The sequence below is a fragment of the Pseudoliparis swirei genome, unplaced genomic scaffold, assembly GCF_029220125.1.
Source record: "Pseudoliparis swirei isolate HS2019 ecotype Mariana Trench unplaced genomic scaffold, NWPU_hadal_v1 hadal_53, whole genome shotgun sequence".
Classification (NCBI taxonomy): domain Eukaryota; kingdom Metazoa; phylum Chordata; class Actinopteri; order Perciformes; family Liparidae; genus Pseudoliparis; species Pseudoliparis swirei.
The window spans coordinates 20702-33229 of NW_026613289.1; positions in this window are offsets into that span (position 1 = coordinate 20702).

The following is a 12528-nucleotide window of genomic DNA, read 5'->3' on the forward strand; positions in this document are numbered from 1 at the left end:
GCTGCTTGAAGAACTGGTAAAGCACTGACTGCTATAACAAGGACGTCTGTATCACTGGCTTTGATCATAATGTTTTTGCTGCCATTTTTGACTGCATGCTTGGCATGGACAAAGATCCTGGTGTCCGCTTCCTCATGTGGGCATGAACTGACTTCATCTAGGTTGATGGACTGATTGCTGACAGCCTGCTCCTCTTTGGTCACTATAAGCACATTTGGTGTCAATGTTTGTGCAACCTTGTCAGGAAGGAAGTGGAACAACTCAGTTTTATTGTTGTCATTTCTAAGAAAGTTCCGCCAGTTAGTTGGTATTTTGCCATTGCTGGTCACTTTCCTTCTGGCTCCATGTCCTCTCTTAGACCTGGTCTCTGATTTCAGACTTGATTGCTGGTACACGTCAAAGACTATGTCTGTTCTCTTGTATTTCGCAGAGTATGCCTGTACTTTTGGGAGAAACTCAAATGATGCATAGTCGTCAAATGTCTTAGAGCTCCGTGGGGGCAAACTGTTGATGAGTGCTGAGCCATCAATGATAATGGTTTCTACTTCTGGTTCGGTATCATAGATTTTGACAAGAGACTCAAGTATGGCTGCCAACTGAGCTTTTTGAACAGTGTGGAGCCTCCCACCATCACTCAAGGCAGCAGGGAATGGCTGATTCTCATGTTTAAAAAACTCTTTGAGATCACATTCTCTGCTCTGACATGAGATAAAAAGCTTGGAGAAAAGCTGGCAGTCCTCCTTCAGCACTTTCTCTTTTGAACAATTGACTGAGAATGAGCCATGATGGAAGAAGTTTGTGCAGTTCTTCTTGATAGGCTCATAAAGCCTGGGCTCTTTTTCCTCTAATCCTTTCATGAACTCTTGGAAACGGGCTCTACCTCTCTCAAAGAGGGTATGAATAAACACAGCGACACTTGGGTTTGCAATATCCTTTGTGTCAAGTGAAAACAGATCATGGCTCTCCTCAGCAAAAGGATTCCCAAGATCCTCCAGGACACTGGTTAGCTTATTGACTCTATCAAGGAATGATATTTGAGCATGTTCTGTCTGTTCATGGTGACTGGTGTGCTTTGCACCCTCCCTGGCACTGGATGATGCTTCATATTGAAGAACCAAGCGGCTGACCTCAGGTCCAGCTACCATCCACCTCCTCAGTGCTGATGGATCCTCAGTGATACCTATGGCTCCCCCACTTGCCTTGATGACAGCATTGGCCTGTTCATGGGCTTGGTCAATAGCAATTGCTGAGAAGTCTCGGGCTGATTTGTGCACAACAAATTTTCCATTCTGAAACTCCTGTGTTATCTCAGGGTGCCTATGTTTTAGAGTCATGTCTCTGAGGTGGATAGGAAGCCATCGTGCATAATTTACATTGTTGTTGGCAAGAAAATATGGTATTAACTCTGCCAGAGATTGTCAATACAGGCTGAAGTTGGCTTCCCTGAATGATCGGATTAGCAGGAGAATCACAATTTCCATTGACCTCACAATTAGACTTATCTTTAGATTTATAAAGTGTATGGTGTTGTGTATGGTATCATTGTAATCCTTGACCATCAAAACATAGGGATAGACATTACCACTTTTCATTTATTGTGTTTGGCTGAAGAGATATGATGCAAAATACAGAATTTGGTTATGGAGGAAGGCAAAATGGTGGCCATGAATGCCACAAAGCATTCAATGATGCTGTCTATGGTATCATTGCAATCCTTGACCATCAAAACAATTGACGACCGTATTCTCATATGGAATCAGTCACGTTGTACTCAGTGCCACTCTGCCGCTCTCTTTGAATTGAATCTGTATTACAAACATTTGTTACTGTATTCAAGAAAATGTTCAAAGACATCTTCTCTAAACTTCTGTTCCTGACATAGAATAGAAAACCTTATTAATCCCGTGTGGAAATTCATTTGCCACCAAACATTCATACAGACAACAATAGACACAGTCCACAGAGCACAACAGACAAACACACTACAAGGAACAAACAAAACCAGAAGATGCCCCATAAAACATCAGAAAGATGCTAAATAAAGACCAAACCAAAAGTCCTTCAAATTAAAGACACAATGCAGTGTTCGTCCATGTCCTCTTGAGTGACACATCGGGTGCTAAATCAGCTTCCTTTGTGTTCCAGCCAGTGACCCAGATATTGATTGCAGACCGACGTCATTGAAGTTGTGACAATACCTTCAACGTGTCTTTGAGGAGAGAGAACGCTCATCAAATACTTGAGTTTTCATGTCAGTTTCAAGGACGCTGTGTCAGTTTCCCGTCAGCGTCTTTTCAAAATACACTTCCAACGTATTGTTTCAAAAATAAATAAAATACATTGTTTGTATTTGGACAAAAAAAATGAAAAGATCATAGTTTTGGTAAACCTTATCAAGACCTTTACACACAAAGGCAAAACATGCCTTGATCTTTTACTGTGGAAGGTCACAATCTTGATTGGTTGACGCCTCAGAAAAAGAAACCATATTCTGGAAAAAAATGCCACTTTTCAGCCAAGTAATATTTGCGTTCTTGGAGAAAGCATGACAAACACAAAATAAACAAGTGTACATTAAACAGACACAACATCATGGCCCTCTCACAAGCACACACTAGGAAACATCGGCTTTCAGACTGAGGTTCCCCCTCTAACAGATCTCCGCCCCGTGTGTCACCTCGCCGACGGTCCACCAGCTGTACGCCGTTGCCACCCTGACCCGAGCAGATGGCTTCAGCCGCCCCCCCCTCTCAGTTTCTCCAACCAGCCGTATGTTCACATTAACAGGAATCATGGCTGCTTATGTCTGTTACAAATATATTGACAATGAAAACGGTAATAATCTGATGAAAGAAAGCAGCCTTTAAAATATTTAATTATCACTGCTTTTCCTATTTTATCCAACACATCATGAATCATCCGTTGAAGTAATCCACTCGGAGCTCTAATCCCCCGCCAGCCTCACGTTATTTTCTGGCTATTGAATTAATAGTCATACCCTTACCTAGATTATGTGTCCTCTACTGAATACGTTTCACCCCAAGTCACCCAGTGATCGGTTATGATTTTATTGTTGGGAGAGATTGCTGAGGAGGATATAGATTTACATATTCAGAACTGTGGACATATTTTACAGTAATTGTATTTAGTTAAATCCTGGCGAGCCTGCCATTGGGAGTTGTACCTGTGAGCAGTGACTGGTCGCTCTACAAACATGTATAGTTTGCAGGTCACACACACACACAAATGCACAGACACACACACACCAAATCCTGGCGACAGAAAGAGAGGCACAATACAAGGGAAGTAAATTGTCAAAGGAAGTGGGTCAAGATAGAGAACAAAATAATGACAGAGTAGAAGGGTGGGCAGTGAACACAAGTGATCAGCAGGAGAGAGGGACAGAGAGATTGAGCTTCTAATGATGGATAGAGCATCAAACAGGAGAGAGAGAAAACTCCCCCCAGCTTCGGTCGTACCACTCTGCTCTGCAAATGTACACTGTCCCAACTCCTATCAAGGAAAATATATGTTTATTGTTCATTAGATTCGTATTATTGTTTTAAAAAATTCTGTAATTACTATAGTTCTAAAGAAAACCATTCTAATGCATTTGATATGCATATATATGTATATACGCAGATATCAATGGGAAAAAAAGAAAAGCCGTATGTTCAAAGTTTAAGTTTATCACATCAGTTTATCACTAAAGCATTTAGCAAGACATAGTGGTTTAACATGTGTAGTTTTCATGTCATTATTTATTATTTATTTTATTTTAAAACCAGTTATACCTTTATACAGTTAGAGCCATAAGTATTTGGATTGTAATACAATTTCTTATTTTTTCATCTTCCTCTACATGGATGTTAAATAAAGCAGTCAACATGTGGTTAAAGTGTAGACGTTCAAGATATTGGACAATTGTCTTACACATAGTTTGATGACCAGGTGTGGCCTGTTCCCTCGTTATGTCATCACAAATCAAGCAGATGAAAAGGTCTGGTTGTAATGCGCATATATATATATAAATATGTATATGTGTGTATATATATATATGTATGCGTGTATATATATATACAGGACTGTCTCAGAAAATTAGAATATTGTGATGAAGTTCTTTATTTTCTGTAATGCAATTAAAAAAACAAAAATGTCATGCATTCTGGATTCATTACAAATCAACTGAAATATTGCAAGCCTTTTATTCTTTTAATATTGCTGATTATGGCTTACAGCTTAAGAAAACTCAAATATCCTATCTCTAAATATTAGAATATCATGAAAAAGTATACTAGTAGGGTATTAAACAAATCACTTGAATTGTCTAATTAACTCAAACACCTGCAAGGGTTTCCTGAGCCTTGACAAACACTCAGCTGTTATAAATCTTTTTTTTTTACTTGGTCTGAGGAAATATTAAAATTTTATGAGATAGGATTTTAGAGTTTTCTTAAGCTGTAAGCCATAATCAGCAATATTAAAAGAATAAAAGGCTTGCAATATTTCAGTTGATTTGTAATGAATCCAGAATGCATGACATTTTTGTTTTTTTAATTGCATTACAGAAAATAAAGAACTTTATCACAATATTCTAATTTTCTGAGACAGTCCTGTATATGTGTATAAATATACACATGTGGTTGAAGTGTAGACGTTCAAGATATTGGACAATTGTCTTACACATAGTTTGATGACCAGGTGTGGCCTGTTCCCTCGTTATGTCATCACAAATCAAGCAGATGAAAAGGTCTGGTTGTAATGCGCATATATATATATATAAATATATGTATATAGATATGTATATGTGTGTATATATATATATTTGTATATGTGTGTATTTATATATATACGTGTATAAATATACACATGTGGTTGAAGTGTAGACGTTCAAGATATTGGACAATTGTCTTACACATAGTTTGATGACCAAGTGTGGCCTGTTCCCTCGTTATGTCATCACAAATCAAGCAGATAAAAAGGTCTGGTTGTAATGCGCATATATATATATATATATATGTGTATATATATACACTACCGTTCAAAAGTTTGGGGTCACTTAGAAATGTCTTCATTTTTCAAAGAAAAGCACTGTTTTTTCAATAAAGATAACATTAATCAAAAATACACACTATACATTGTTAATGTGGTAAATGACTAATCTAGGTGGAAACGTCTGGTTTCTAATGAAATATCTCCATAGGTGTATAGAGGCCCATTTCTATCAACTATCACTCCAGTGTTCTAATGGTACATTGTGTTTGCTAATCGCCTTAGAAGACTAATATCTGATTAGAAAACCCTTGTGCAATTATGTTAGCACAGCTGAAAACAGTTATGCTGGTGATATAAGCTATACAACTGGCCTTCCTTTGAGCTTGAAGTTTGAAGAACAAAATTAATACTTCAAATATTAATCATTATTTCTAACCTTGTCAATGTCTTGACTATATTTTCTATTCAATTTTCAATTCATTTGATAAATAAAAGTGAGTTTTCATCGAAGACATGAAATTGTCTGGATGACCCCAAACTTTTGAACGGTAGTGTATGTGTATATATATCAGTGGCGGGCCGTCAGGGCCAGCAAGGCCTTCTCTGCTGGCCTAAACATCATCAGAATATATATTTTTTTCTAAATATATTTTCCCACAAATATGTATTCAATTATTTCCCAGAGTAAGAGTTATTCTCTTAATTTCATAGCGTTCCTCTTGGTTGCGCTGCTGCCAGACCCAGGTTGAGATTTGGAGGGCTGGTCTTTATGTTAGATCTTTTATCCAATCATATTCAGCCGTCGTGTGTTGCCAGGGGGCTAAAATCTGCCCTTAGGCCTTCAGAATCAACATTGCGGGCGCTGGTAGCTTCAATTGAATGGGAATGACAATGTTGTGTCAACCAATCAGCTTTAGAGTTGGCTCCTCTAGGCCTTCTAGAAGGCCCCGGAACCGGCACAGGAGCAGCGAGCAGGCGGAGGGCGTGCACGTCTTTTGATTGGATTACCAATATTGAGAGGCGGGGTCTATGGGCAGGTAGATGCAAAACCTCAGAACTCGGAAACTGAATTTGATAAAGGAATTAATTTGCGGACTACAAAGCTGTTTTTTCAACCCACAATGAGGAAAGAAAGAAGGATGGATTTTGTGTTCAAATAATCAGTCTTCGGTGAGTAGGCATACAATGCATTCTATTTTTTATTAAATGTGTAGGCCTATGTATGTTTGGCACAAAATAAAATGGCAAATAGCAAGACGGAGAGCCGAGAGAAATGACATGCTGTTGTGTAGATACGATCAACATCAGACGGCTGTTTAGTTTAATAAATGAACAAAGACGTGCTATAGAGAAAATGACTGTAGGTCGCGATCGACGTATTGAGCAGCCCTGGTCTAGAGCCATGGCATCATAATGATAGTAATAAGAGGTGGATTAATTCGGGTGGGACTGTGTAGGACAGGGGTGCTCAATACGTCGATCGCGGCGACCTGCCAGTCGATCGCGGCGTAGTATTGGTAGATCCCATGACATTAAAAAAAATTGGCCCGCCCCCCTGTCACTTTCTCTATAGCGCCACATTACAGCAGAAGCATGTCATTTCTGTTTCTACGTGTCGCGTTAACAGTCCTCTGCCCGCCGTCTCGTGTGCCGCGGAGCTCCCGACACCGGTTTGCGCGCATTGGGACCGACAGAGCAAAGAAAAAGTCACTAGCACCCCCCCCCCGTCGGTCGATCGCCTTGACTCGGTCACATAATAAGTAGCTCGCATGCTGAAAAAGTGTGAGCACCCCTGGTGTAGGACCTCACTGAAGGCCCAGGCCCCAGGCCCACGGCCCGCCACTGATATATATATATATGTATATACTGTATATATGTGTATGTATACATATATGTATATATGTGTATGTATATTTATATATATATATATATATATTTAGGGCTGTCAGCGTTCACGCGTTAATCTATGCGATTAATTTGGCCGCGATTAACACACTAAAGTATTTTAGCGCAATTAACGCAACTTTGTTTACTTCCGGTGTACGTTGAAGTTGTTGCACTCTTCTGAGTGTCAAACCGCGGCAGTGCGGTTTGACACTGTTTCCGTTTTTAAAACAATTATTTCTCCGCGAAAATACGGAGCAGAAATAAATTTAAACTACTGGATTAATCAGTAGGGTTTCCTCTTCCGCCTCCTTCCTCCCGTCTGCTCCTCGAGATTCACAGAAGCCGTTTCTCAATATGCGTTCTTGTCCCTACATTTCTGTACTTGTGGACTCGTGAAACGTCATCAGTCTCAGCCCGAGTACATGTTCCAATTCAAAGTTCGCTTCTCAAAGCACGGTCAAAATACCCGGATGTGACTTGATTCTCCCACTTTCCGGAGGATGCATCAGAGGAGACTTGTGCGTACTCTGGCCAGCCGATATCCCAGAATGCATTTCACACCAGCAACCGGAAACAATAGCGGAGGAGAAAATAAACAACTGACAGTTGACTTTTTCTAAATACTACTGTTGTTGAGTAAGAAATGTAATGTAAGGATGTTTTCAGGCGAGAAGTTAGTTAAAAAATTAAATTTGTGCAGGTTTGTTATGATTCAGCCTAATAAAGATCTGCGCCGTAGATTTGAGGCTCTGCTCGCTCAGTATTTTAAATAAACTTTAACGTTGAACTATAGTGCTGTCTTTTTGAAATTGAAGGTTATTAGGGTCCTCGTCGACTTCGTCGTAGAGGAACCTATTGTTATTGTAACGATTTTTATTTTTATCCTTTGTCGTGTTCAAACGTCGTCTGCCCGCACACCGTGTGCCCCAGCAGACTTAAATTACACATGCACAAGCAGACCGGTGAAAATTTTTAGATTATTGAGTTTTCGTAGTTGTGTAAAAAAACATGTCTCAATAGCGCCCCCTACAAACTTTTTTTTTCAGAAGCAATAGCTTTCTTCCCCCGATGACCGATTGACTTCAGATTTGTTCCACAGGTCAGAATTGACCTGCTCTACAAAAAAGCCTCTCAGACCCCTAAGCTCCGCCTACTTAGATTTTCCGCCATTTTGAATTTTGTTAAAAACACTTTTTGTTTAACTCCTCTGAAACGCTTCGTCCAAATCATACACAACTTGCTGTGGTTCATTATCGGTTCGATGCCATCAGAAATCTTTGAAAGATTGTTGATAGGTCATTGTTTTCAGAAGATATGGACCAATGAACATCCAAGGGGTGTGGTATAATATGTAAAGACACCTAACTTCCAAATCACTTGGTCTATCTTCACCAAATTGGTAGCCTATGTCCACAAGGACACCCTTAACCTACCTTGATTTTTTCATAATATTGGAACATTAGGGGGCGCTACAATCAATCCCTCAAATTATGCATTTTTGGCCTTTTTTCATGTTTTTAGGGGTTGTAAAACCGTTAACTCCTCCTAGTGCTTAAACCCGATTCATTCCAAACTTGGGCAGTAGGGTCTTGAGACCTTTGTCTTGAAAAATCTTTGAAAGATTTCAAAAATATTAAACTATGTGCGTTTGCCGGACCGGCAAAGAAACGCCATTCGCCATGAAAATTGACGTTGTTGTAACTCGGCCATACATTATGTAATCTGCTCCATATTTCTCATACCTCATGACATAGTGACCCTGAAGACATCCATATGCTAATTTTTCCATATGCTAATTTTTTTTTCTGGAAAGAAACGCCATTCGCCATGAAAATTGACGTTGTTGTAACTCAGCCATACATAATGGAATCTGCTCCATATTTCTCATACATCATGACATAATGACCCTGAAGACATCCATATGCTAATTTTCCCATATGCTAATTTTTTTTCTGGAAATAAACGCCATTCGCCATGAAAATTGACGTTGTTGTAACTCAGCCATACATAATGGAATCTGCTCCATATTTCTCATACATCATGACATAATGACCCTGAAGACATCCATATGCTAATTTTTCCATATGCTAATTTTTTTCTGGAAAGAAACGCCATTCGCCATGAAAATTGACGTTGTTGTAACTCAGCCATACATAATGGAATCTGCTCCATATTTCTCATACATCATGACATAATGACCCTGAAGACATCCATATGCTAATTTTTCCATATGCTAATGTTTTTTATGGAAAGAAACGCCATTCGCCATGAAAATTGACGTTGTTGTAACTCAGCCATACATAATGGAATCTGCTCCATATTTCTCATACATCATGACATAATGACCCTGAAGACATCCATATGCTAATTTTTTTCTGGACTTGGCGCCAACTAGTGGCACTAGGAAGTTACATGTTTTTTACTTTTATACACTGCTCCTCGCAGATTATTCAGATCGCTCTCAAAATATACCAGAATAGACCTAAGACCTCGATGATGCTTCCCTGTGGAGCTCGTAGCGCCACGTTGAATCACATTCACATTTAATTTACATGACAAGGTCTAGACTTCACATGGATACACGTGATGCATGTATATGTTCAAATTGTCACAGCGCCCCCTGCTGGCAACCCTGGGCTCGCTCAAATCTGCTCCAAACTTCTCATGCTTCGTAGAATTCAAGGCCTGAGGATATCAACGAGCCTTTTTTCACTCAGAGTCCAAGCGCCACCGACTAGCAAAGTAAAATCAGTGTCGCGTGACAAACGGTCAAATGCCCGAACGCCGTGCATGCGCTCTCGGCCGAGGGGGCTGGCGTCCGGCCAGCACCCCCGACGTGCGAAGCAGGGTGAGGACCCGTTCATCGCTGCTTGCAGCTTTAATTATTTTTACTTTTGACTGAATTGTTTGCAATTACATGTGTAATATAACTATATATACATAAACAAATATGTATAAGAATATACACTTTTATTAATCCCCAAGGGGAAATTAGTTCTCTGCATTTAACCCATCCTTAGTTATTAAGGAGCAGTGGGCTGCGGTGAAGCGCCCGGGAAGCAACTGGGGGTTCAGTGCCTTGCTCAAGGACACTTCGACTTGCAACTAATGGGGAGAGCGGGGATCGAACCCACAACCCTGCGGTTGCAGGACGGCCCTCTTACCCCACTGAGCTAAAGCCACCCCATATATACACACAAATATATATGTATGTATATAACATATTTTTATATATATACATATTTATATCTACTCTAAATATTTATGAACACTATATATACACGGTTTTATTTTTTACACAATATATATACAGTTATATGCGTATGATTATTTTATTTTGAATTGTGTGCATATAAATAAATATTTATATACACACAAACTCTAAAAAAAAGCAGGGTTGTCATATTTTGGTTGACTAAAAAATAATTTACAGTGAATAATTGGAGTAAACTCATGAGCAAGAACAGCTGATGTGGCGACGTCATCAAGTTAGCTGCTGTTCCAAACAAAGAAAGACCGTCCTCCCGTCCTTCGGAGTCTGGACTCCCAAGACCAGACTCCAAAAGAACACAAGTCTGTACTCGGTATACTTTGAATTGAGAAACGGCTAGAGAAAAATAGGGGCGACGTGTCGGGTGACACGGCATGAACTCGTCACACGAAACCCTTCACCATGATCTGTCAATCCGTTTGTCTGTCAACATTTTGAGAAAAAAAACAACCAATAAAAGGCTCTACCCACCACTCAGGTGAGGCTCATTAGCAATCTGTCAGTCAGAGAAGCCAGAGAGCACGGCGCGAGGACCATTTTTTCCTTCAAGTTTGAAAAATGATCATTATATTCACTATTATGTACACTTTGTACAATTACTTCTGAGCCTCTGAAAATGTGGGGGACCATATTAAAATGTCTGTTAATGCTATATTTTGGTTATTTCCATTGAAATAAAGCTAAACATGACTGCTTTATTTAAAATCCATTGCTGTTGTGTAAATAGGCAACATTTGAAAAATAGTTTCACACTCAAAATACTTATGTCCCTAACTGTTTATGATTCAATTCAATTCAGTTTATTTGTATAGCCCAATTTCACAAATTACAAATTTGTCTCGGAGTGCTTTACAATCTGTACACATAGACATCCCTGCCCCAAAACCTCACATCGGACCAGGAAAAACTCCCAAATAACCCTTCAGGGGAAAAAAAAGGGAAGACACCTTCAAGAGAGCAACAGAGGAGGATCCCTCTCCAGGATGGACAGGTGCAATAGATGTAATGTGTACAGAAGGACAGATTTAGAGTTAAAATACATTCAATGAATGTGACAGAGTGTATGAATAGTTCATAGTAGGCATATTCCACGATGGAGACCTCCACGATCCATCAGGCAGATGGCGGTGGGGAGGAGGAGTGGGCAGAGTCAACAGTGGGCGGAGTTTCAACAGGACAGTGGCGTAGTCAGGAGCAGGAACTCCACGACCCAGACCTCGATGATCCATCAGGCAGATAGGATCTATGCCGTCTCATAGGGTCCGATGACCCCATGAGACGTGAAGTCAAAAGGACTCCGGGGAGAAAGCAGAGTTAGTAACGTGTGATTGAGAGATGAAAAATGCATCCTTAAGGAGAGAAAAAAGAGGAGATAGGTGCTCAGTGCATCCTAAACGTCCCCCGGCAGCTATAAGCCTATTGCAGCATATCAAGGGGCTGGACCAGGGCAAACCTGATTCAGCCCCAACTATAAGCTCTGTCAAAGAGGAAGGTCTTAAGTCGACTCTTAAACGAGGTGACTGTCTGCCTCCCGGACTGAAATTGGAAGCTGGTTCCATAAAAGAGGAGCTTGATAACTAAAGGCTCTGGCTCCCATTCTACTTTTTAAGACTCTAGGAACTACAAGTAGTCCCGCATTTAGTGAGCGCAGCTCTCTAGTGGGGCAATATGGTACTACAAGCTCCTTAAGATATGATGGTGCATCACCAATCAAGGCTTTGTAGGTTAAGAGAAGAATTTTAAAAGTGATTCTTGATTTTACTGGGAGCCAGTGCAGAGCAGCTAGTGCAGGAGTGATGTGATCTCTTTCTTAGTATTAGTGAGAACACGAGCTGCAGCATTCTGGATCAACTGGAGGGACCTAAGAGACTTATTAGAGCAGCCTGATAATAAGGAGTTGCAGTAATCCAGTCGCAAGTAACGAACGCTGAACCAATTTTTCTGCATCTTTTGAGACAAGATGTGCCTGATTTTGGAATATTACGTAGATGAAAGAATGCAGTCCTTGAGATTTGCTTTATGTGGGAGTTAAAGGACAAGTCCCGATCAAAGATAACGCCAAGATTCTTTACTGTGGTGTTGGATGCCAGGGCAATGACTTCTACAGAAACCACATCACCAGATAATTGATCTCTGAGGTGCTCAGGGCCGATTAAAATTACTTCGGTTTTGTCTGAGTTTAACATCAAGAAGTTGCAGGTCATCCATGTTTTTATGTCTTTAAGACATGCTTGAATTTTACCGAGTTGGTTGCTCTCCTCTGGTTTTATCGATAGATATAGTTGAGTATCATCTGCATAACAATGAAAGTTTATGGAGTGTTTCCTGATAATATTGCCCAAAGGAAGCATGTATAAGGTAAATAAAATTGGTCC